Source organism: Gigantopelta aegis, unplaced genomic scaffold (assembly GCF_016097555.1).
Source record: "Gigantopelta aegis isolate Gae_Host unplaced genomic scaffold, Gae_host_genome ctg5143_pilon_pilon, whole genome shotgun sequence".
Classification (NCBI taxonomy): Eukaryota; Metazoa; Mollusca; class Gastropoda; order Neomphalida; family Peltospiridae; genus Gigantopelta; species Gigantopelta aegis.
Window position 1 is genome coordinate 1 of NW_024534242.1, and position 10,225 is coordinate 10,225.

At 32.7% G+C, this 10,225-nt stretch overlaps 1 pseudogene; it reads right to left on the reverse strand.

The window, feature by feature from the left end:
* Positions 1–8,412: 8,412 nt before the first annotated feature.
* On the reverse strand, positions 8,413–10,015 carry LOC121366266 (annotated as a pseudogene).
* Between the last annotated feature and the right edge of the window lie 210 nt (positions 10,016–10,225).

A 10,225-nucleotide genomic window follows, 5' to 3' on the forward strand; every position in this document is an offset into this window, starting at 1 on the left:
AACTATCAAATGTTCTTACAATGATAGGATATATGTCTTGAGCTCATAAACAATGGTAATTTAAAGATGGGTATGACATCTGTTGCTTGTTAGTTGAAATGACGGTTACACAATTTCTATCTGATCATCATTTATATTTTTGTCTTTCAATGCTTTTCAAATATGTCTAAGAAAAGATTGGCGCAGCTCTGCTGTTGATGATAATGACCAAACTAACTATGGTGTTTGTTCTAGACCTGCAAAACGAGTTATGCTCAAAGCCCTCTCATCGATTCACTGGAGATATAGGTACCTCAATAAATGTAATGACAAACAATGTACTGTAGTCAGAGATGAACCAAATACAGGTAAAATTAGAATGTTATATAACTAATATAATTTATGTTATTATTTTATAGGAAACTCTTTATTATGTCTTAATACTCCATGAGATCCGCACTCTCTATCAATGTTGTTATAAAACGCATTTGGGCTGATGTCCCGGGAGGCTTTCTTTGCTCAAATTGCATCAATACTCATCATCTTTATATTAGCGGGGATCACCCGTACTCTACAGCAAAAAAATAACTACAAGAATATCAAACAATTCTCTTCTACTGAATAAATCTAGCTGCCGCAATGTACTTATATTCAACCAATGCTGCTAATTGTCTACTGGCATGACCACTGTGTCTCAAGCATTGTGGATTCTCTCTCTCTAACGGCAACAGACTCTTTTAATAACTCAGTTGTACTGATAACTCCTTCTTCGGCATCACATGAAATTGCGCCTCAAAAGAACTCCTAATATAGTAATATCCGTGGTAACTCAGTTGCAGATATTAACTAGTCAGTAGATAATAGAGTATATCTGAGTAATAACTAGCAAGAGATATCATCACTAATGTCCCTATTCTCTGATTGGCTCTTGTCATGAGATACTACTAATATGATGATATCCCCTGATAATTCAATGTGGCAGTACTTTTACGAAGACACAGTACAGGTGGGCTCTATTATGTTGCACAAGGCTAGCTTGGTAAACCACAGATTTACTAAACGCAATTGAGGGCTCAGTCAAATAAAACATGATCGATTACTTACCCATTCATATGTCTCATGTTGTCTCTCTTAACTCGTCCTCATTTAAGTTGTGGATATAACCAGGGGCTCAAGGCAACCCAACCCCTCGCAACCGCAAAATCTTCCTTCCTTCGCGCCAAACATATGAGAGGTCCACAAGAAAAAAAGGGATGAGACAAGTAGTAGCCTCTACCGGATGAAGACCTCTCTAAAGTCCCCAATGAAGAGAGCAGCAGTCAAATGGAAGAGAGATAAAGAAGTCCTCATCTCTTCTCTCCTGGGCATTGGTCGGGCAATCCTGCTTTTACAGGTGGTGACATGTAAGTGATATAGCAAGTCAATGACACATACTATGATATCATTATATTATTAGGATATACTAATTAATATTGGGTCATTACATAAATATACGTGTACTTAATGTACTTCATCTCCTACAAGTTCACTTGGGATATGCTACACTAATTTAAAGGTAGTTATAACAGTCTTGATTTAATTTTGATATAATGTAATACTTGGACAAGTTGATAATAAGTTCAATTGCTTGTTTGTTAAGATTTGAAAACAACAGTAAGTATCCTTAATAATTATTATTTTTATATTTTATATACAATTATATTGTATATTGTAGGGTCGTTACTTGGATTTTTTGATCAGCAGGCAGTTCATGGGCGGATTCGATTGAGGCATTAATTCTAAGGTAATACTGCATTGTAATAATTAATAAAGTAAGTTTAAATTAGGAGGGGCATATGAGATTATAATGACAATGGTGATAAGAAAAATAAAATCTGTGAGTGTGTATCCACCATCATTTGTCACTGGATTCCCCTTCTGAAAGAAAGTTAGCTCGTACCTTTTCTACTCAACTTAAAAATATGTTAGGGCGTTGAATGAGGTAACCCTGTCATTTACAGTATTAATAGGAGTTCAATTAAAACATGAGAATGATCAAGTAATAGTTACAGGCTCTACGCATCAGTCATTATGGAGAAAGATATATGGCAGGTATCAACGAGCCAACCCCCCCCCCCTCATCCTATTGTAACAACAGCCTTATACATGAATTAATTGTGAAATATTTAGAGGAGAGGTTAATAATAATTTTTGTATTAAAATTGATCTTGTAAGATTACAGAGTGTTGTCCGAGGTCATTGTACAATGCCATCGACTATCCAACAAATACTGAACTCACAAGCTGTCATGGTAAATAATATATATTTAATTTATTTATAATTTGATGATTTTATTAGGAGCTATTAAATTCGGCGACTCTCTTTGGTTGAGAGAATGTTTCACGGATCTCATTTTGTCACTGTCAAAATGTACGTCCATTTCAATGTGCTCATTGCAGGTAAGTTAACCATGTTGTGACATACTCTATCATTGTATATTAGAGACCATCCCCTTGTAACCAATATTGGACTTAGAACTTCTGAAAAGAGGTTCCCCTATCATAATATCACTAATTATGGAAGAATCAATGTTTAGTAAATTAAAGCAGTCTATTTATATATATTATAACATGTTAATGTAGATCTTTATGATTATATTATAAGTCTAAAAAACAAAGCAGTTATTATTAAAGATTATTATGTAATTTAACTTATCCTCATTAATTGGATGTTAACTCAATACCTATATCACTAATAGCTAGTTCTGTCTTGAGCTGAGGATAAATGATAGTTAACTAGCTGATGGAGATGATATAATCGCTCATTTTATAGACACATACTACATGCTCCATACTTAATACAGCCACTAATACAACATTCCCATCTTGTGTTATTTAAAATAAAAGTGTATATCTTAAAGCGCTTGATATATTGCTTCAAGCGATAACATGTTTATATACACAGGCATTCATAATATAACTATTAATAAATTCATTACATTAGATATTGCAGTATACATAGCACAGTTTAATAAATTATTCATAGCTCGGTTTTCTGGTGACATTTAGGTTGGTATTAAACAGGAACAATATTCAGGTCCAAGACATACACAAACAGCAACAGATGACGGTACTATATTACTATAACAAGTCCAATGACTACAACACCAATCACAGACCTCCAATTGTAGCAATGAATTTAGCAAAAGAGCTTTGGACCTAATAATAATTTATATAATATTGTAATGTATAATGTCATGTTTTTCATAAACTTACCAGAAATTGTCGTCAATCTTGTGCTGTGGACTGACTCTAGTATTAGTAAACAGCTGAACATACAGAGCAACACTTTATGATCATCTTTTGTTATTGTTATTATGAGGTGGGTAATAGTTACAGTATATTATATAGCTAGCTGACCGTACTGAATTGAGGAATGCTTTTGTTGATATTTATAGTAGATTGTAATTACACAAACAAGTAGTTGATTTACAAAGACAGTATTAATTACATTTTTTATCTTAAAATAGAATCCAAGTGTGATAAAGTGATTGCATTTTTTAGAAGCTATTACTTGTTAGAAGGGGTTTGTGTTGTTCTATTGGGCCATTTGTTATGGCGATAGTTTTTTTTTCTCAAGCTTTATTGAGTTAAGGTATACTCTTTAGTGTATATATTTGTAATATTGATAGTCTAATAATTTAGTGTATTATTTGTAATATTGCTAGTATAATATTTATGTGTATATATTTGTATCTTGATAGTATATCTATTTAGTGTACTATTTTGTAATATTGATGCTATATAATATTTAGTGTATATCTTTGGTAATTGATTGATAGTATAATATTTAGTGTATATATTTGTATAAATTGATAGTAAAATATTTAGTGTCTATATTTGTAATATTGTATAATATATTTATTAGCGTATCCTATTTTAATCCTTTAGAGTATATATATTTAGTGTATCGCTTTTGTATACCTATTCATAGTAATATATAATTTTATGTATATCATGTCACTATAGTGTGTAACAATAAGGTCCATATTGTGTATTGCAATAGTCGCATCTCTCTTGCTTTTTTTTACCATAATTGTGGAAAAATTGTTAAGTCTCTGTTTATTGATTGTGAAGGTGTGGTTGTTAGTGACTGTCAGGATAGGTTTACAATCTTCAATAGATCATTTCTATTAAGGTTGCTGTGTTTTGCTTATGATATGTACATCATATAAATGAAATGATTTGAATTAACGCTGATTACATTTATAACACGATTTATATCTAAAAATTATTTCTTCTTCTGCTCAACAATCAAAACATGTTTTCTAACTACAAAATATATTAATATTTATATTATATTTAATTATTTTACCAATAGGTCATATTTTCTAAATGTCATACGATCTTTAATTCTTTGTCGTTTAAAAGGTATAATAATACCCTGTACCAGCTGGCACTTAACAAACGGACTATAATTCCTCTAATATAAATTATAACATCTCATATACAATTATGTTAATGTACCTTGCTTTGCCTCTAGCCCTTAATATAACACACCTTATAATTAATTATGGGTGTGGGTCATTTAGCAGCTACTCCACCTACATCTGAATTGGACAAAGACACATGTTGTATAGATCATGGAAATGCGAGTTTACTGATACGTTTAGTGATATGTGTGTCTATTGGGACAAATATGGATTATCTCTTTTTCATTTGGAGCCTGATTCTCGGTGAAATGTATCGTGAGGAGGTCCATAAGATGGTTTTAGTAGTAGGTGATTATGAAGTGGAAGAACTTCCTAGTCAGAAAACTAATATTGAGGTCAGTCCCATGATATCACGTGATATACTAATGGTTACGTTTCACAGGTTATTGATTCTAAAGGGCAAACACTTTATTTCGTAAGGAAGATATTTCAAAGGAAAATTTGCGTTTACAAACAGAAGATTATGAAATATTTGATGTCTGTTTTTTAACGGCAACAACAGGTATGTCACTATCATGTGATGGTCACATATAATCATGTGATGTACATATAGCAGCAGGAGGTAATGAAGTGACTTCGTGAAGCATCACTAGTTTTAAAACATGGAGTAGAAGCCAAAAATTATGATGATGTAAGATTATGTAATATATTAACAATATTTAGTATTTATTTTTTAGGTAGGAAAAGCCTGAAAAAAAAAACTAAAGCCAATGGAAATAGAGCTTCGTCGACTTGAGGATTTAGCTGAATCTATTGTCAATGATTTTGCATATATGCGTAGGCTAGAGAGGAAGGAGATGAGAGATACTAATGGTACATGAATGATTAGTAGTATTTTAAACATGATCTGTATAATTTTACAGAGTCTACTAATACACGAGTACTATATTTTCAGTATATTTTCAATGTGCTGTTTAATAGTGCTAGCTATATGGCAAATATGTTACCTACGACGTTCTTTCAATCTAAAAAACTCATTGAATAATACTCATTTCACACTATAATAATATTATTGTTAGGTTGGATATTATGGCATTTTGATCAATGGACTTTGTTTTATAAAACAACAACAACAACGTGTATTATTCTTGTGTGATCAACAATCTCATGATCATCTGGGTCAATTCTTCAACATATAACAATCTCTTCTAGTGGTCTCTTTCATAGACTGGTTTCTCAAATGAAATGCTATCATTAGAATCACTAGAGAGCTCGTGCAATGCAATATCTTGTATTTTCAGTTAATAAGCATCACTATCCTTGATTCAATGTGATCTCCTGTATCAATGATGTGATCCTTGTATCAATGATATGATCTCGCTGTATCAATGATGTGATCTCTTGTATCAATGATACGATCTCTTCTATCATGGATGTGATCTCTTGTATCAATGATATGATCTGGTAAAGTATCTTGTAATTTTGAGTCTTTTCTTGTGCAGGTATATTGTACTGTAGGGTTGATCTAATGATGTGAATGAATCTAGAGACATGATATTAATACAGTATATTAAACTATACTACTTACATTGGTTCTAAGATATTTTTCTAAATTAATGAATGGAGGTGGAGTTAAGAGATGGTCTAATGGGTTTGCTTAAAAGGGGATGGTCATGTGTCACTAAGTTTGAGGAAGGATGTGTGTTGGAAATATCATATAATTTAAAATGTACGAGATTGTTCAGCAAAATCATTAACTGCTAACTGGTTTGAAAACTAGTTTGACCAGTACTAATGTCCTAATATTACCAAAAGAAAAAATAAAATAAAATATAATATCATAATTACTTTAACTCCATTGTAGAAGTAAAATTGAAGATTGGTATGTACTAACAATTAGAGTTAATGCGGTATCCATGCTTTGTAACCTCAAGGAAGAGGAGGAATCTGCAGGTAACAGTCAAGACAGTGATCTATTACGATGTCTGCTGAAATGGTACTAATGGTGTGGACGTTGAGCCACCTTCAACAAAAGGTAAAGCTTAGAATAAACTTATGCAGTCCATAAATAAATATTGGCTTTATTTAGGAACAAGGTGTTGAAGATGTTCCCTCTCAGCCATCACCTTCTAGACCTGTAGAATAAAATCCCAGTTTTTATGTTTGATTAATTTTTAGGTCCTAAACCCACGGAGACAGTGCATCCTGTGGATACTTGAAGTTTCTCAGTGTATTACATCCATTGAGTCAGTTAAATATGAGTTATTAATGGCATCTAAACTATATTTTATTTTCTATCAAATTATTTACTTTATCTGTTTATTTATCAGTTCTCAGTATTATTTACTGGAAAGATGTCAAGTTAAGTGCTTTAAATCATTGGCAATGAGTATGGGGTCTGTTAACATTATATATTAATACATTCTCCACTCTATTGTACAATGTTACTTGCTGGATTGATTGTGTCTCTGGTATTCATTGTGACCCAAAATGGCTGTTGACTCTTTCTATAACAACCATACAAAATCCATTTCAGTAAGAATTATTTTAATATTTAATTATTTTATGTTGCCCCCTATTATTAGACAGTATTTTGATGCTGATATTGTATTTATCAACAAAGATGTTGCTGTAAAAATAACAGAACAAGCTGTTTCTGAAATAAACTGTATTGGCAACATGGTCACTAACTTTTATTTTATAAAGATTGGCTGAGTTCACTAAAGGTATTATTATATAATATTATGTAATATCTAATACTTAAATTGGTCTAGTTTCCTGGTGATCTTATACATATCCTCATATATCACTAATTGTCTCAGCATTATTACCATTTATTTTGGATGAGTTTATGAGTTTGCCCCCAGTTTGGTTAACATTAAATTATTAATTTATTATAATAGCAATTGTCTTCCTGGCTGGAGGTAACCCCCTATATCTACACTCTGTATCAGGTAAGCCCCACCTCTTTATTCTTAATAATTATACCCCCTTAATTAGCAACAAATTGACGATTTTATTGATAGCGTTACTAAATATATTGCTGATCTCTACAACAAGTAATATATTTAATTTGTAAACTATTTATTACTGTCTTTATTTTTTTATAGACTTGTGTTCCAAGATCCCTTACTTGCCCAAACCTAAATCAGATTAACCTCTATTTTAAAGGAAATACTTGAAATATTTAGACCCTTAATAATGGTGTGATGAGTACCCCTATAAATATTTACACAATATAAAGAAAACTTTATTATTATATAAAACAGTTTATGTGCATGTGTAGAAATGATTATAGAATGTATAAGGTGAGGAGCAGGAGAAGAGGACAAAAATAATAATAAAAATAATTATGCAAAAATTAATTACAGGTGGAAGGGAGCTATAGTGCCCCAGATTACCTTGTATTAATTAAGAAATAAAAAAGTATCCCATTATACTGTACTGACGGTATAACCCCACTCTTTTTGCATGTTTCTCATATTTTCAACTACATCATTGCTATTTTTGTAATGTTTTGGTATACTATCACTGGTCTCACTTCCTTTAATGGAACCATTTGCTTTGGGGGGTGTGTCTTGTGGTTTTGTACTAGTCTGTGGCTGGGGTAACTTTGTCCAATGGCAGCTGGGGTAGCTATATAGAGGGGGCCCTGGACGTGGCTCTCCTCTATATAAACAAGATTGTGAATATGTGTGATGACTAAATCTTTGTTCTTTTTTTGACGATAAGTGGGTGTGGCTTTGCTCCTGTTTTTCTCCACCATGCATCTTCACTTTCATGTGTTAATATCTCATGTCTAGTCTACCTTCAAAGTTCACAGAGATCTTCCCATAATGTAAGATCCTAAAATAATTATAATAATAATACAATTAATTATATAGGGACTTACTCTTAACCACATGTGATGTGTGCTTGTGCTGTTTTGAAACGTGACTTCTGTTAATTTGCAATAATTTCCCAACAAGATCAATTCCTAAACAATTCACTCAATAGAATTTAATAATCACATTATTATGTACCTTCTGATACATTGTTGCCCAGGGGTCGGGAGGATACATGAAAGCAGCATTATGTAGTTTTGATCAGCAATTTCTTCATCTTCATTAAAAGGAAACGTTCCGCTCAAACTAGTAATAAACTAGATCACATGACTATCATGTGACATTGGTTACCTGACATAGATAATAACCCCTACTGACCACAAATCTAATGAACGATTATAACCTTCATTCTTTAATACTTCAGGAGCTATGACCAAGACAACATAACACATATAGATAAAGATATGTGTTTACATACCTAGATATGCTGGTGTCCCAACAATGGATTTTCGAATGATTTTTCTCCAATATTCTAGCAAATCCAAAGTCACACAGTTTAGTTTTGTGGCATACCACATTCTGATGTTAACAGGACATTCTCTGGTTTAAGATCGCAATGAACAATGTCTTTTGTTATGTAAGTATTGCAAAGCAGCCATATCTATAATATATTATTATATAATATGATCATAATGTTAGTGTTTACCTGATAGACAAGGAACTTTGTCACTCTTTCTACAATCTACTATTATGACTATTTAATATCATTTCTAACATGTCCCCATTCATTTTCTCCTAACGATATATATCTAATTAAAAGTTAATAATTAAAGTGAATACTGGATTAACCCATTTACTTTCTCTGGCGTCTCAAACATTTGTTCTAAATAGATGAGTCCAGATGTTCTAGATGCTACCATTAATTGTTAGAATTAATAGGAATTATGAGGATATCCTCTTACTTGTAATAAGTGACCTCTTGTCTCAATGCAGTGTCTTGCTTGTGAGGAAATCGCAGTTTGTCAATAACTTTAAGCAACACAACTTCGCCTGTAGTACGATTCTGACCTAATGGACAAGTAGATTGATTGATGGGCACGTACACTGAATAATGGGACAGTCTTACCTCCAAAGACAGTCCCAAACTGTCCAGACCCTAAGATCTCTTCTGGAAATAGTTGATAAAACTGACGACATCCTAGATAATATAAATAATATTATATTAATAATGTAAAAATCATATTTTTTATTTACCATTTTTGTTTCAATTTTTGGTTTCATAACTGCACGTGCTGGAATATGAGGAGGAGTCTGTTTAACTGCTCGAGAAAGACCCCTAAAGGATCCCCTCGTCGAACCACGATGACCCCTACAGAACCACAAATGAAAACTAGCCCTTGACCCTCTAAAAGAGCCTCTTAATGAGCTTCGTTTATTTCTAAATGAAGGGGTCGTCCAAGAGCAGCTCCGAAAACAACAACTACAATAAATGAACAATACTGTGAGATGTCGGACTTACTATCTGCTAGACTTCCCATTGAAGCTTGTGGAGAGTAACAGGCATTAGAGCATTATGTAATGCCTCTTCCCAGCTTAGGGCAACATAAGTCCCCACTCCAATTCTCTAATTGGAAAAAAAAAATCCAATGTCTTCAATGGTCTGTGACTGACATCTCCTAATATATTTGAGCCTTGAACTATAGAATAATAGAGGAAGATGTTGGGCAGGTTGTCATGGTAACTGACCTTCATTATATACATCAGTGGGTGGAGTCAAATCTTCAGGTGCTGCTCCAGTCATATCTACTCCAACATAATATGTACACATTGAGGTGACTATTCAAAACGTGGGGAGAGAGAGAGGTAGAGGCGTGGTTTATCATTGGATCTACAGCTAAATGTCGGCCAATTGGATTTCTTGATAATAATGTGAACTATCCTGTGCTTTATAAGTGTAACACTCTTTGTATCTAGTCGCCAGTAATGTTTCTTTCGCTGGAAATATAACAAA